We start from the raw sequence: 14,423 nt of genomic DNA, 5'->3' as shown, positions 1-14,423 counted from the left end.
TTTTGACTGGCTGGTTATGCTGTGTTTGATGCACCCCAGAATGCGGTTTGCCCTCTTGGCTGCCAGGGCACACTGCTGACTCCTATTGAGCCTGCTGTCATCCAGCACCCCCAGATCCCTTTCTGCAGGGCTGCTCTCTAGCCACTCCCAATGCTTGAATGTCCCGGCACCCATTGCTCTCAGCGTAGTCTTTAACACTCCATTGTATCGTTCGATTTTCCCAGAGGCTGGTGCATGATAGGGGATGTGATACACCCACTCAATGCCATGCTCTTTGGCCCAGGTGTCCATGAGGTTGTTTCGGAAATGATTCCCGTTGTCTGACTCAATTCTTTCAGGGGTACCGCGTCGCCATAATACTTGCTTTTCAAGGCCCAGGATAATGTTTTGGGCAGTAGCGTGGGTCACAGTGTATGTTTTCAACCATCTGGTAGTCGTTTCCACTATTGTAAAGCACATGGTGCTTGCCTTGGCAGGTTTGTGGGAGTGTGATATAATCAGTCTGCCAGGCCTCCCCATATTTATATTTCAGCCATCATCGTCCATACCAGAGAGGCTTTAGCCACTTGGCTTGTTTGATTTTGGTGTATGCTTCGTATTCATGGATATCCTGTGCGATGGTGTCAATGGTCAAGTCCACCCCTCAGTCACAAGCCCATCTATATGTTGCATCCCTTCCTAGATGTCCTGATGTGTCACGGGCCCATCAAGGTATAAATAGCTCACCCTTGCATTCCCAGTTCAGATCCACCTGAGCCATTTTAATTCTAGCAGCCTGGTCCACCTGTTGGTTGTTTTGATGTTCTTCAGTGGCCCAACTCTTGGGTACGTGAGCATCTACGTGACGCACTTTTACAACCAGGTTCTCTACCTGGGCAGCAATATCTTGCCATAATGCAGCAGCCCAGATGGGTTTGCCTTTGCGCTGCCAATTGCTCCGCTTCCATTGCTGCAACCACCCCCACAGGGCATTTGCCACCATCCATGAGTCAGCAGAGAGTACTGGCCGTTTTTCTCGTTCAGCAATATCTAAAGCCAGCTGGATGGCTTTCACCTCCGCAAACTGACTCAATTCACCTTCTCCTTCAGCAGCTTCTGCAACTTGTCATGTAGGACTCCACACAGCAGCTTTCCGCCTCCGATATTTTCCCACAATACAACAGGATCCATCTGTAAACAGGGCATATTGCTTTTCATTTTCTGGTAATTTATTATACAGTGGGGCCTCCTCAGCACGCGTCACCTCCTCTGGCGACACTCCGAAGTTTCTGCCTTCTGGCCAGTATATGATCATTTCCAAGATTCCTGGGCAGTCAGGGTTTTCCACTTTCTCCATGTAGCATCAGTTGCATGATGTGTAGAGGGGACCCTCCCTCTGAACATCCAGCCCAGCACCGGCAGTCGGGATGCCAGGAGGAGCTGTGCTTCTGTGCCGATCACTTCCGAAGCAGCTCGAACCCCTTCATATGCTGCTAATATCTCTTTTTCAGTTGGAGTATAGTGGGCCTCGGATCCTCTGTATCCCCGACTCCAAAACCCTAGGGGTCGACCTCGAGTCTCCCCTGGTGCTTTCTGCCAGAGGCTCCAGGTAGGGCCATTCTCCCCAGCTGCGGTGTAGAGCACGTTTTTTACATCTTGCCCTGCCCGGACTGGCCCCAGGGCTACTGCATGAACTATCTCCTCTTTAATTTGTTCAAAAGCTTGTCGTTGCTCAGGGCCCCATTTGAAATCGTTCTTCTTTTGGGTCACTTGATAGAGAGGGTTTACAATCAGACTGTAATTTGGAATATGCATTCTCCAAAACCCCACAATGCCTAAGAAAGCCTGTGTTTCCTTTTTGCTAGTTGGTGGAGACATGGCTGTTATTTTGTTGATCACATCCATTGGGATCTGACGACGTCCATCTTGCCATTTTATTCCTAAAAACTGGATCTCCTGTGCAGGTCCCTTGACCTTACTTTGGTTTATGGCAAAACCAGCTTTCAAAAGGATCTGGATTATTCTTCTCCCTTTGCCAAACACTTCCTCTGCTGTGTTGCCCCATGTGATGATGTCATCAATATACTGCAGGTGTTCTGGAGCCTCACCCTGTTCCAGTACAGTCTGGATCAGTCCATGGCAAATGGTGGGGCTGTGTTTCCACCCCTGGGGCAGTCGGTTCCAGGTGTACTGGACGCCCCTCCAAGTGAAAGCAAATTGTGGCCTGCACTCTGCTGCCAAAGGGATTGAGAAGAACGCATTAGCAATATCAGTTGTGGCAGACCACTTGGCTGCCTTTGACTCCAATTCGTATTGAAGTTCTAACATGTCTGGCACAGCAGCACTCAGCGGTGTTGTGACTTCATTCATGCCACGATAGTCTACTGTTAGTCTCCACTCTCCATTAGACTTCCGCACTGGCTATATGGGTCTATTAAAGGGTGAGTGAGTCTCGCTGATCACTCCTTGGCTCTCCAAGTGATGAATCAGCTCGTGGATGGGAACCAGGGAGTCTCGGTTCGTACCGAGACCCATGAATGGGTTTGCCTTTTCCCAAGGGAGGAGCAATCCACATCGCCTTCCCCAGCCACTTCCCTGTGTGCACTATGGGGACCTTATCTTCTCCCACAGTATGTAGGGGTTTTGTTTGGGCAGGACCAGGACGGTTAGCAGATCCTCTGGTGTTAACCAGCCAAGTGGCTTCTGCTAAATTTATATCCCAGTGCTTCCATACCCCAGTGTCCAACACTCTCAGCAAAGACTTTAACAGTCCATTATATCATTCAGTCTTTCCGGAGGCTTGTGGGTGATAGGAGATGTGATATACCCAGTCAATGCTGTGTTTCTTTGCCCAGGAGTTTATGAGGTTATTTCGGAAATCATAGAATCATACAATCATAGAATAGTTTGGGTTGGAAGGGACCTCTAAAGGTCATCTAGTCCAACCCCCCTGCCGTGGGCAGGGACATCTTCAGCTAGATCAGGTTGCTCAGAGCCCCGTCCAACCTGACCTTGAATGTCTCCAGGGATGGGGCATCCACCACCTCTCTGGGCAACCTGGTCCAGTGTTTCACCACCCACAGCATAAAAAATCTCTTCCTTATATCTAGTCTAAATCTACCCCCCTTTAGTTTAAGCCATTCCCCCTTACCCTGTTGCAACAGGCCCTGCTAAAAAGTTTGCTCCCATCTTTTTTATAAAATGACCCCCCCTTGTCTGACTCAATTCTTTCTGGGTACCACATCGCCACAAAATTTGCCTTTCAAGGCCTAAGATGGTGTTTTGGGCAGTGGCATGGTTTACAGGATATGTTTCTAGCCAACCGGTAGTTGCTTCCACCATGGTGAGTACGTAGCACTTGCCTTGGCAGGTTCGTGGCAGTGGTCCAATATAGTCAATTTGCCAGGCCTTGCCATATTGAAAACCCAGCCACTGCCCTCTATTCCAGAGAGACTTTACTCATGTGGCTCGCTTGATTGCATCACGTTTCACATTCATGAGTGACCTGTGTGATGGCCTCTATGGTCAGGTCCACCCCTCGATCATGAGCCCATCTGTATGTTGCATCTCTTCCTAGATGTCCCGATGTTTTGTGGGCCCATTGAGCTACAAATAGCTCATGCTTACGCTCCCACTCCAGGTCCACCTGGCCAGTCCGTGATCTCTTCCAGGATTCCTGGGCCGTTGGGATTCCCCATTCAAGCCAGTTGCATGAACAATGCTACCCACTTACTCCATGTAGCATCAGTTGCATGATGTGTAGAGGGGATGTTTCCTTTGAACATCCAGTGTATCACAGGCAATCGCGGTGTCAAGAGGAGCTGTGCTTCTGTACCAACAATTTCTGAAGTGGCTTGAACCCCCTCATATGCTGCTAGCATATCTTTTTCAGTCGGGGTGTAGTAGGCTTCTGATCTTCGATACTCTGGGGCTCCAAAACCCTAGAGGTTGACCTCAAGTCTCTCCAGGTGCTTTCTGCCAGAGGCTCCAGGTGAGACCATGCTCCCCAGCTGTAGTGTAGAGCACATTTTGCACAGCTGGTCCTGTACGGACAGGCCCAAAGCCTACGGCATGAGCTATCTCCTGTTTGATCTGCTCAAAAGCTTGCTCTTGCTCAGGGCCCCACTCAAAATAGTTCTTCTTTCGGGTTACTCGATAGAGAGAGCTCACAAGCTGACTATAACCTGGAATATGCATTCTCCAGAATCCCACAAGGCCTAGGAATGTTTGAGCTTCTTTCTTGTTAGCTGGTGGGGACATAGTTGCTATCTTATTGATCACATCCATAAGGACATGAAGACATCCATCCTGCCATTTTACTCCCAAGAACTGGATCTCCTGTGCAGGTCCTTTGACCTTGCTTTCTTTTATGGCAAATCCAGCTTTCAGGAGAATCTGAATTATTCTTTATTCCTTCTCAAGCACTTTTTCTGCTTTGTTGCCCCACACGATGTCATTGATGTATTGTAGATGTTCAGGTGCATCACCCTGTTCCAGTACAGTTTGGATTAGTCCATGACAAATGGTAGGACTGTGCTTCCACCCCTGGGACAGTCGATTCCAGGTGTATTGGATGCCCCTCCAAGTGAAAGCAAACTGTGGCCTGCACTCTGCTGCCAAAGGGATTGAGAAAAACGCATTGGCGATGTCAGTTGTGGCATACCACTTGGCTGCCTTTGACTCCAGTTCGTATTGGAGCTCTAGCATGTCTGGTACAGCAGCACTCAGTGTTGGCGTGACTTCGTTCAGGCCACGATAGTCTGCTCTCCACTCTCCATTAGAATTTCGCACTGGCCATATGGGTCTATTAAAGGGTGAGTGAGTCTCGCTGATCACTCCTTGGCTCTCCAAGTGATGAATCAGCTCGTGGATGGGAACCAGGGAGTCTCGGTTCGTACGATATTGCCGTCGGTGCACCGTCCTGGTAGCAATTGGCACCTGCTGTTCTTCAACTCACAGCAATCCCACAACGAAGGGATACGCATAGTGGTTGCTCTGGAAGACAAACGCGATAATTCCAAATGTCCCCCCTTCTTTCTTCTTCCCCCAGCTTTATATGTACTGAGCATGATGTCACATGGTATGGAATATCCCTTTGGTCAGTTTGGGTCAGCTGTCCTGGCTATGTCCCCTCCCAAGATCTTGCCCACTCCCAGCCTACTGGTGAGGGGGGAATGTTGGAGAGACAGCCTTGATGCTGTGGGAGCACTGCTCAGCAGTAGCCAAAACACTGGTGTGTTATCAACACCTTTCTAGCTACCAATACAAAGCACAGCACTATGAGGGCTGCTATGGGGAAAGTTAACTCCATCCCAGCCAGACCCAATACAGATGGTATTAGAGTACATTGTGCACCGGTGTCTGCCAGAGCTTTATACTCCCATGGGGCTGATGTGCCAGGCCATCGAACCCCCACAGTCCAGTAAACCTGGTTGTCCCTTTCCTCCACCTGGCCAGAGGCAGGGCCCCTTTATTCCTGGTCAGAGTATTCATTACTTGATTTTTGGTAACTGCAAACTAGAAGTCCCTTCATCAGGGTCAGAAGTAAGATCAGCCCTTCTACTCTGCCCCATAGAAACTGGAGCAGTAATTCTCCTGGATGGATGCCTTTTGGCTGTTGTTTTTTTCTTGCAGTTCCTGTACTCGAGCTTCTAGTCTCTAGGTAGGTTCACCATCCCACTTCCTCATGTCCTCCCCTTGGTCATGCAGATAGAACCACAGGGTGGCATGTGGTGTGTGCCACCGGTACCCTTTTCGTTGAGCAGAAAAAGGCTGACTCTTAATCATAGAATCATAGAATCATTGAGGTTGGAAAAGACCTCTAAGATCATCGAGTCCAACCATCAACCCAGCACCACCATGCCCACTAAACCATGTCCCTAAGCGCCTCATCTACACGTCTTTTAAATACCTCCAGGGATGGGGACTCCACCACTTCCCTGGGCAGCCTGTTCCAATGTTTAACCACTCTTTCAGTAAAGAAATTTTTCCTCACGTCCAATCTAAACCTCCCCTGGCGCAACTTGAGGCCATTTCCTCTCGTCCTATCGCTAGTTACTTGGGAGAAGAGACCGACACCCACCTCACTACAACCTCCTTTCAGGTAGTTGTAGAGAGCGATGAGGTCTCCCCTCAGCCTCCTCTTCTCCAGGCTAAACAACCCCAGTTCCCTCAGCCGCTCCTCATAAGACTTGGTCTCCAGACCCCTCACCAGCCTCGTTGCCCTTCTCTGGACACGCTCCAACACCTCGACGTCCTTCTTGTAGTGAGGGGCCCAAAACTGAACACAGTAGTCGAGGTGCGGCCTCACCAGGGCCGAGTACAGGGGCACAATCACTTCCCTACTCCTGCTGGCCACACTATTTCTGATACAGGCCAGGATGCCATTGGCCTTCTTGGCCGCCTGGGCACACTGCCGGCTCATGTTCAGCCAGCTGTCGACCAACACCCCCAGGTCCTTTTCCGACAGGCAGCTTTCCAGCCACTCTTCCCCAAGCCTGTAGCGTTGCATGGGGTTGTTGTGACCCAAGTGCAGGACCCGGCACTTGGCCTTGTTGAATCCCACACAATTGGCTTCGGCCCATTGATCCAGCCTGTCCAGATCCCTCTGTAGAGCCTTCCTACCCTCCAGCAGATCAACACTCCTGCCCAACTTGGTGTCGTCTGCAAACTTCCTGAGGGTGCACTCGATCCCCTCATCCAGATCATTGATAAAGATATTAAACAGAACTGGCCCCAATATTGAGCCCTGGGGAACACCACTTGTGACTGGCCGCCAACTGGATTTAACTCTTTGGGCCCGGCCATCCAGCCAGTTTTTACCCATCCAAGCCATGAGCAGCCAGTTTCTCCAGGAGAATGCTGTGGGAAATGGTGTCAAAGGCACCGCATATCTCACAGCTCACTCAGGGATAGGGATCGGGTGGCTTTTGACTCATTTATGATTTCAGTCTCTTCACCCTCCTGTTCTTCTGACTGCTCTGCTGTGGAACAGGTGCTCGGTAGGCATAGGCCAGGCCCCAGCACAGTGCAATAAGTTGTGCCTCTGAAATAGCCAAGGCATCCTTTTTTCAAACATTCTATCACTTCATCAGGATCCCGCACTTGTTTGGGAGAGAAGTCCTAGACCATCAGAGGTGGCAACCTTTCTAGATACCTGCCCATATTCTCCCACATGCCTTGCCACCCATAACCACACTGCCTCGGGGCCTGGGTGATATTCCTAAATAGTTGGTTAACCTTAGAAAAAGACGAAACAATATTCTTGAGAAGTACCAATAGGAGTATTTTGGTTACCCAAGGATGTTCAAGATACTGAAGTTATTGTAATGAGGGAGAAAACATCTACCACATCTACCACACAGAAGGTGGTGAAAGTGCCATTCTGCGTTTCCTCCGCTGAATGCCTCTCAGAGGAGAAAAGGGAACTCTGCCTAATCTGTCAATCACAGAAGCAGTCTGGACAGGCTGCTGAAGTGAAGACATATTTTTACTGGAAAAGTGTGTTGGATATTTTTGGTTTTGTTTTGGAAGCAAAACTTATAAAGCATGTCAGTTCTGTCTGCCATTTGTTATTTATTTAACCCTGATAGATTTATTTTGCAGAAAAATGTGTTTTTATCCATCTCTCTGTTCTTCATATTTTGACCTACATGGATTTTTTTGTTTCTCTTCAGGATTCACATGTGGAGCATGTTCTCATGAGGCTTCCTCAGAGTAATCATCTAGAATCATAAGATGTATAGATCTCTTCTGGGGCACTTGTGGTGGGTTAGCCTTGGCTAGCACCCAACCAGTTGCTCATTTCCCCCTCCAGTGGAACAGGGGAAGAAAATAGGAAGAATAAGAATGAGAAGTCTCGTGGGTTGAGATAAAGACAAGGCGATTGCTTACCAATTACTGTCACAGGTAAACCAGACTTGACTTGGGGAAAAGTAACTTAATTTATTACCAATTAAAATAAATATTTAATTACTGATTCAGGTAGTGGGAAACAAAACGGCAAGCATTGAAACACCACCTTTCCTCTCCCCTTTCCCATGCTGAACTTCACTCTTTCACTCCAGACTCCTCTCCTCCCCCCACTTATTATCACCACAGGTTACACTCAGTCCCTTCAGCAAGGCAAGGAGCAGCACAAAGGGGGGGTGGGGGGTGGAGGTTATGGTCAGTACATAGTGGTTTCTTTCAGCTGTTCCTTTCTTCTCATGCCTTTCCTCTGCTCCGATGTGAGTCAGCCACAGGCTGCAGGGAATACGTGCTCTGCTGAGGAGCACCTCCTCCTCTTCTGACCTTAGTGTTCCCTCTGTTGTTTCTCTCTTTTTGTTCCCTCCTCCTCTGCCTGTCTGGAGTTTGTGGCAGTTTCTTAAATGTTTTCACAGAGGTGCCACAAACTTAGCTGATTGGCTCAGCTGTGGCCTGTGATGGGGCTGTTGCAGAGCCATCTGGAATGGCCTGTGTCCAGCACAGGGCAGCCCCTGATCTTCTCCCAAAGGGGCCACCCATGCAGCACCCCACCACCAACAAAACCTTGTCACATACACCCAATACAGCACCAGAAGGGGGAGTTCAATAAAAGAGTTTTCGCAAACTTCTGAAAGCTAAACTGCAATTAAGTATCTCCAATTAGATTTTCAGTTTGGTTTTGGGGGGAGGATATGTTCTGTTTTCACTACAAGGCTTTTTCAAGACTTAAGTTTGGGCATTTTAAACACAGTGATTTGTCGTTAGGTGTTAACGCTGAAAAAAAATCTAGTCTTAATTTTTATATTCCCTGTTGTTGAACAGCAGATAATGATATAAAATTGAACTGTGTTTGCTTTCATTATAGTTGGACTTGGCAGTAATTTTCTCCTGATTTTTTGTTTCAATTGTTTTATGTAGGTTTTTGAAACCTTTTAAGTGTGATGCTTTCTTTTCCTTCACTCCCCCTCCCCCCTCATCTTAGGCAGCCTTTCCAAGTAGAAAAACGTCACAGAAGAGGATCCAACAAGAATCATGAGGGATATGAAGCACTGTTAAATTTCAATGCAGGCCCTTCATTCACTTAAAAGCTTATTTTGGCTACAGCATCTGGATTTACAGGACAGCAGCATAAACAATCTTCAACTTAAGTTTAAAGAGAAATGGTTATTTTATTTTACATCACTAGTTGAAGAAACTATGAATTTTAATATGCTCTTTAACAGGTTGAGCATTTCAATAAAACCCATGATGTTTTGTATTTACTAGGTAAATGTGGTGGGTTGACTTTGGCTAGCTGGCAGGTGCCCACCAAGCCACTCTATCACTCCCCCTCCTCAACAGGATGGGGTGGGAGAAAATACAACGAAAAGCTCGTGGGTCTGTTGTAAATAGTTGTAAGATAAAATGCTGGACTAATCAAGTGTGCATCAAACATACAAGGCCAAAGCTAACGAGTACATCACATACAAGGCCACAGCTAACGAGCACATCATGAGAGACAGATAAGTACTAGCAGAAACTGGACGAGGACAACCAAAACTGTGGCAAATGGCAGTGATGAGCCAATTTGTGACCATATAAGGAGAAGGGCCCAAAGGTTCAAGAAAAGTTCACCTCCTGCAAAGACCACAAGAGACCACGAGAGACCTCCAGAGACCACCTAAGACACCTGAAGATGCTCCTAAGGACTCATAACGCATGCGTGAAGGACTATGCAGATATTATAATTAGTTCCTAGAAATATAATGAATATGCATGATTTTTCCAAGAAATTATTATGAATATGTATATCGCAGAACCATATAAGGGACAGTTGATGCAACATACAGTGTGCATGCTAGGAGGAGAGATCCCCCATGCACCCGGCCGAATAAAGTAATGCCTGCTCTTTAATACACCCAGTGTTAAGGAGTTTTATTCCCAATTTTCGGTGACAGGTCGAGATAAGAACAGGGAGATCACTCAGCCATTACCGTCATGGGCAAAACAGACTCGACTTGGGAAAATTAATTTAATTTATTGCCAAACAGCAGGATAATGAGAAATAAGAACAAATCTAAAAATACCTTTCCCCCCACCCCTCCCTTCTTCCTGGGCTCAACTTCACTCCTGATTTTCTCTACCTCCTCCCCCTTGAGCAGCACAGGGGCACGGGGAATGGGGGTTGTGGTCAGTTCATCACACGTTGTCTCTGCCGCTCCTTCCTCCTCACGCTCTTCCCCTGCTCCAGTGTGGGGTCCCACCCACAGGAGACAGTCCTCCACAAACTTCTCCAAAGTGGGTCCTTCCCATGGGCTGCAGTTCCCTTCAGGGCACATCCCACCTGCTCCGGTGTGGGGTCCTCCACGGGCTGCAGGGGGACAACCTGCTTCACCATGGTCTTTACCACAGGCTGCAGGGGAATCTGCTCTGGCGTCTGGAGCACCTCCTCCCCCTTCTTCTTCACTGACCTTGGTGTCTGCACAGTTGTTTCTCTCACATATTCTCACTCCTCTCTTCCGGCTGCTGTTGCACAGCAGTTTTTACCCCTTCTTATATATGTTATCACCAATGTCGCTGATTGGCTCAGCTTTGGCCAGCGGCGGGTCTGTCTTGAAGCCGTCTGGAACTGGTTCTGTCCGACATGGGGGCAGCTTCTGGTGTCTTTTCACAGAAGCCACCCCTGCAGCCCCCCACTACCAAAACCTTGCTACGTAAACCCAATACATACAGATAAGGGTAGGTACTAAAAAATGGACCGTTTTCAAGGTTTTATCACTCAACCTGACCCTTTTAAAATGCACTATAATTGTGTGTAAGCCAAATATCTTTTCTTCAAAAATTGATTTTTTGAAGGCGGAAATAGTATTTATTAATGTTAACTGTTTACTGAATTCTTTTATAAAAGCATTTGAAATGTTTGTAGACTCCTACAGTTGTATTTGCAAACTTTTTTTCTGTAGAGAACTGAAAACATGGACATTAGTAAATTTCTGTAAAAAATCTCTGTGGGCAAGCAGTGTCGTTGAGGGAGTTTGTTTTGGTTTTCCGCTTCTGTGATTTTATGAGAGTTCATTATCTGCTGAGCTTGTGTACAGGAAAGAGAAGACTAACAGTTCAGTCCTGTTTTGATGCTGCTACGAATCTTTTTCATGGCCTTGGAGAAACAGACAAAACTTCGTTAAGGATTAGAAAAATTATATTTGGCAGTTGGGGAAAACCAATTTCCTTTTTCATAAAATGTGAAGAGGATCCTTCTAACAGCCACAAATTTAATTAGTATAATCAATTTGAGCTTTACTTGAAACCCTTCCAGAGCCGGATAGCAGGATACTATCTTATCTTGTTCAGGAAAGAATTAATTACATAGTAAAACTGAAACCACTGTTTTTTATTACTTTGAAATAAAATTAAAAAGTCAAAATTCAGGCCTAAGTTTCTGTGTTTCTTCTTACACTGTGCTTAGTTTTCAGTATTATTGATTTAAATTTAGAATTAATGATAACATTAGAATTATCTCTGTTCTTTGAAATGTGTCATGTTTAATTATTTTTCTTTCCTCAACTATTTTTAATAAAGATGAAACCTGGAATTTCCAAAGTGGCCTTAGAGACCTGGGCTCCTAACTCCTATTTGGGGTTTCATCCATCTGTAACCATCCATCTATACATTTCTAGATATGTGAGTTTTCCAAAAGATTTCTTTTGTATTTTTTCCTCACCATATTTTCAAGAAAAATCTTAGCCAGCAACAAACAAAAAATAATTTAAACTTTTTCTATAGCATATTTTTCATATAAAACTAAGTCAGTTTTTCCCCTCAAAAATAAGTTTATTGTACTTTTATTCATTTCCCAACAAAATACAGAGGCTGACATGGTAGAATTATGTTCAGAATTATCTTCAATTTTTGCTGATGGGAATGAAATGTATAAACCTCCAAGTGACAGCAGCATCATCTCACTTTAAAGCTAGAAGATATTTATTTAAAAAAAAAAAAAAAACAACACTTTACACATACTCAACCTCTTCTGTTTGTGGTATTTTGTAATTTAACTGTGAAGTTTTCAACTGTGAAATCACTAAACTCGCATCTGAATGGAAGCTCATTCTGCAGATCCCCAGTCTTCTCACTGTGAAGCTGCTGCTTGCTTATCCAACTACAAATTCTATATTGTTACTAATCTCAGTCCTAAAATAACCCCCCCAAACTTGGGTTATATATTGCAAGTATTAAACAACTAAACAATAAATGCATGTTTGCCTAAACAGTAGTTAAAGAACATAGTGATAACTAACAGAATGATCTGTGACACAGAATAAACACAGTTGATGAGGTGTACATATCTGCTGGATTGATTATTAAAACTTAGCTTGTTGTAAAGTCTTAAGAAAGGGATTGAAAATTAAAGTGAGTTAATTCTTAATAACATTCTTGATATCCAAGATCGTGCTCGCTTTATGCAAGTATATTATCAAGGGAATAACCTTCCACCAAAAAAAAAAAAATCTGAAAAAGCCACTGTATTAAAAAAAGTTTCTAGAAAAATAACAGTATCAAAACTAATAGTTAACTAAATTAATAGTTTACAACTAAAGTAATACTAATAAATATAATAATTGCTAATCAATAATTTAGAAGATCAAAAAGCAAATGCCTTCTGTTGAACAGAATGTATAAAGTCAGATTGCTCCTAACATTGCCTTCTGACAAATTTCAGTAATAAACACTCCTGGGGATAGAGCAGACATTTAGCACCCACTAAGTACCTAGCATGTCTTTAGCCATTTATGTTTAGGGAAGGGAAGGGAAAGAATTCATATTAAAATTGAGATGCTCATAATTCTGTAGCATCAGTATGGTTTTTTTTCATTGGAAGTTTCTAACTTGCTACTTCATCCTGTTACCTCCTGGGAAGTGATATGTTTAGGGATGTCAGATGGCTCAGCTGTAGAAGCCTCTGCATTTTTACTTGGTTTACTGTGATGCAGTAATCTTTGGAAGGGTCTTTCTGGAATGATTGTGCTTCTCCTTAGCAGCCCTTCAGCCTTTGGAAAGCTGCAGAAAGATCTCTTCTATACCACACCTATACTCCATCCCTCTAATGATACAGAAGGCTAGTCAGTAAGTGAGTTGATAGTACTATTCACTTGTGCTGCTTAAAAAAAAAACAAAACACTATTGTCTTGTTTCACAGCAATTCCCTGTGTTCTTGGTGTCCCTGTTTCTGAAGTTGATGTCTTGTGCTATCAGTAGTTATCAGTGCTGAAAAAAGGAGAAAGAAGAAGTTCTGTTTCATATATGCAGCACAGTTAACTGTCTTTCTAGCTTCAAGCTTGTCAGTCTTTCACTAGCAGAGATGGAAAAGAAGAAACTGAGGTCTTGAGATTCTGGAATATTAAGTTTTCAGTGCAACAGCTATTTCTCCTACCCTTTCTCCTTGGTTATGCTCCCTGGTTTTTAGTCTGGAGACTAAGGAGGACAAAGAGATGAACCTACCTGCATTCTCATTTGCAGTAACGTGAAAGAATGTTTTTGTATAATTGTGAAGATTTAACAGTTAAAATATTTACCTCTGCTTTTAATTTGTTATTAGGTTATAAAAAATAAGCTTTGAGGTGTATTTTGACTATGCTTCAGCAATAGCTACTGCTATTTAAGATAAAACCAAGCAAGGTCAACTATATAGTTTAATTTACCTAATCTTAGTTAGATAGCTAGATAACTACTAGATTATCTTAATTCATCTTCCTTTTAAAAAGTTACCATGTTCATATCTTAAGACCACAAATCCAACTCTCCCAATTTAACTGTTGTGGTGAGATTTGTTTTATAGATTTATTTAAAACAGGTTTGTCATCTATTAAGATTTTATTTAAATGTCTTTAATATACAAGAATTTGTTTTATAAACCTGATCAAATTTTTATAAGAACTCGAGAAACTGCATCAAAGATAATCTTCACTAGTAAATCTTCTGGGTGTTAAATGATTACTTAGAATGGGTACCTGCTAGCAAAGAAAATATTTTTTCCTATAGTAATGAAGTTATCAATAATCTTTCTTATTATTCACTTGAACTATTTAGGTTTTAATATTGATTTTTGCCTTTTTCTTTTGGTAATGTAATGAAGATGAAAAGCATTTAAAAAAAAAAAAAGGCTATTTTCCTAGCTCACACTCAGTCTTTTTATGCCAAGACATATTCAACAGAAAGGTGACTGAAGAGTGATGATTGGAAGCATACTAAGGAAATACAAGAAGGTAAAGCTCTTCATATCTGCATGGTAAACTGTGAATGATATATTAGTTGCATTCATACAAAAGCTTCCAGTTTATAAGTATACATATTACTGACACCAACTTCAGGCTGATAGAAGGTTTAAGCCCCCCCCTCCAAGTAGGTGTGTTCTAGATGAGAACATGTGCACAAGTTGCATATATTTTGTGTAGCTAAAGAAAATGCAGGTTTTTTTAAACATTTGCTACCTTGATTTTTAT

The sequence above is a fragment of the Aptenodytes patagonicus genome, chromosome W (assembly GCF_965638725.1).
Source record: "Aptenodytes patagonicus chromosome W, bAptPat1.pri.cur, whole genome shotgun sequence".
Lineage (NCBI taxonomy): Eukaryota > Metazoa > Chordata > Aves > Sphenisciformes > Spheniscidae > Aptenodytes > Aptenodytes patagonicus.
Note: the sequence above shows the minus strand (reverse complement) of the source record.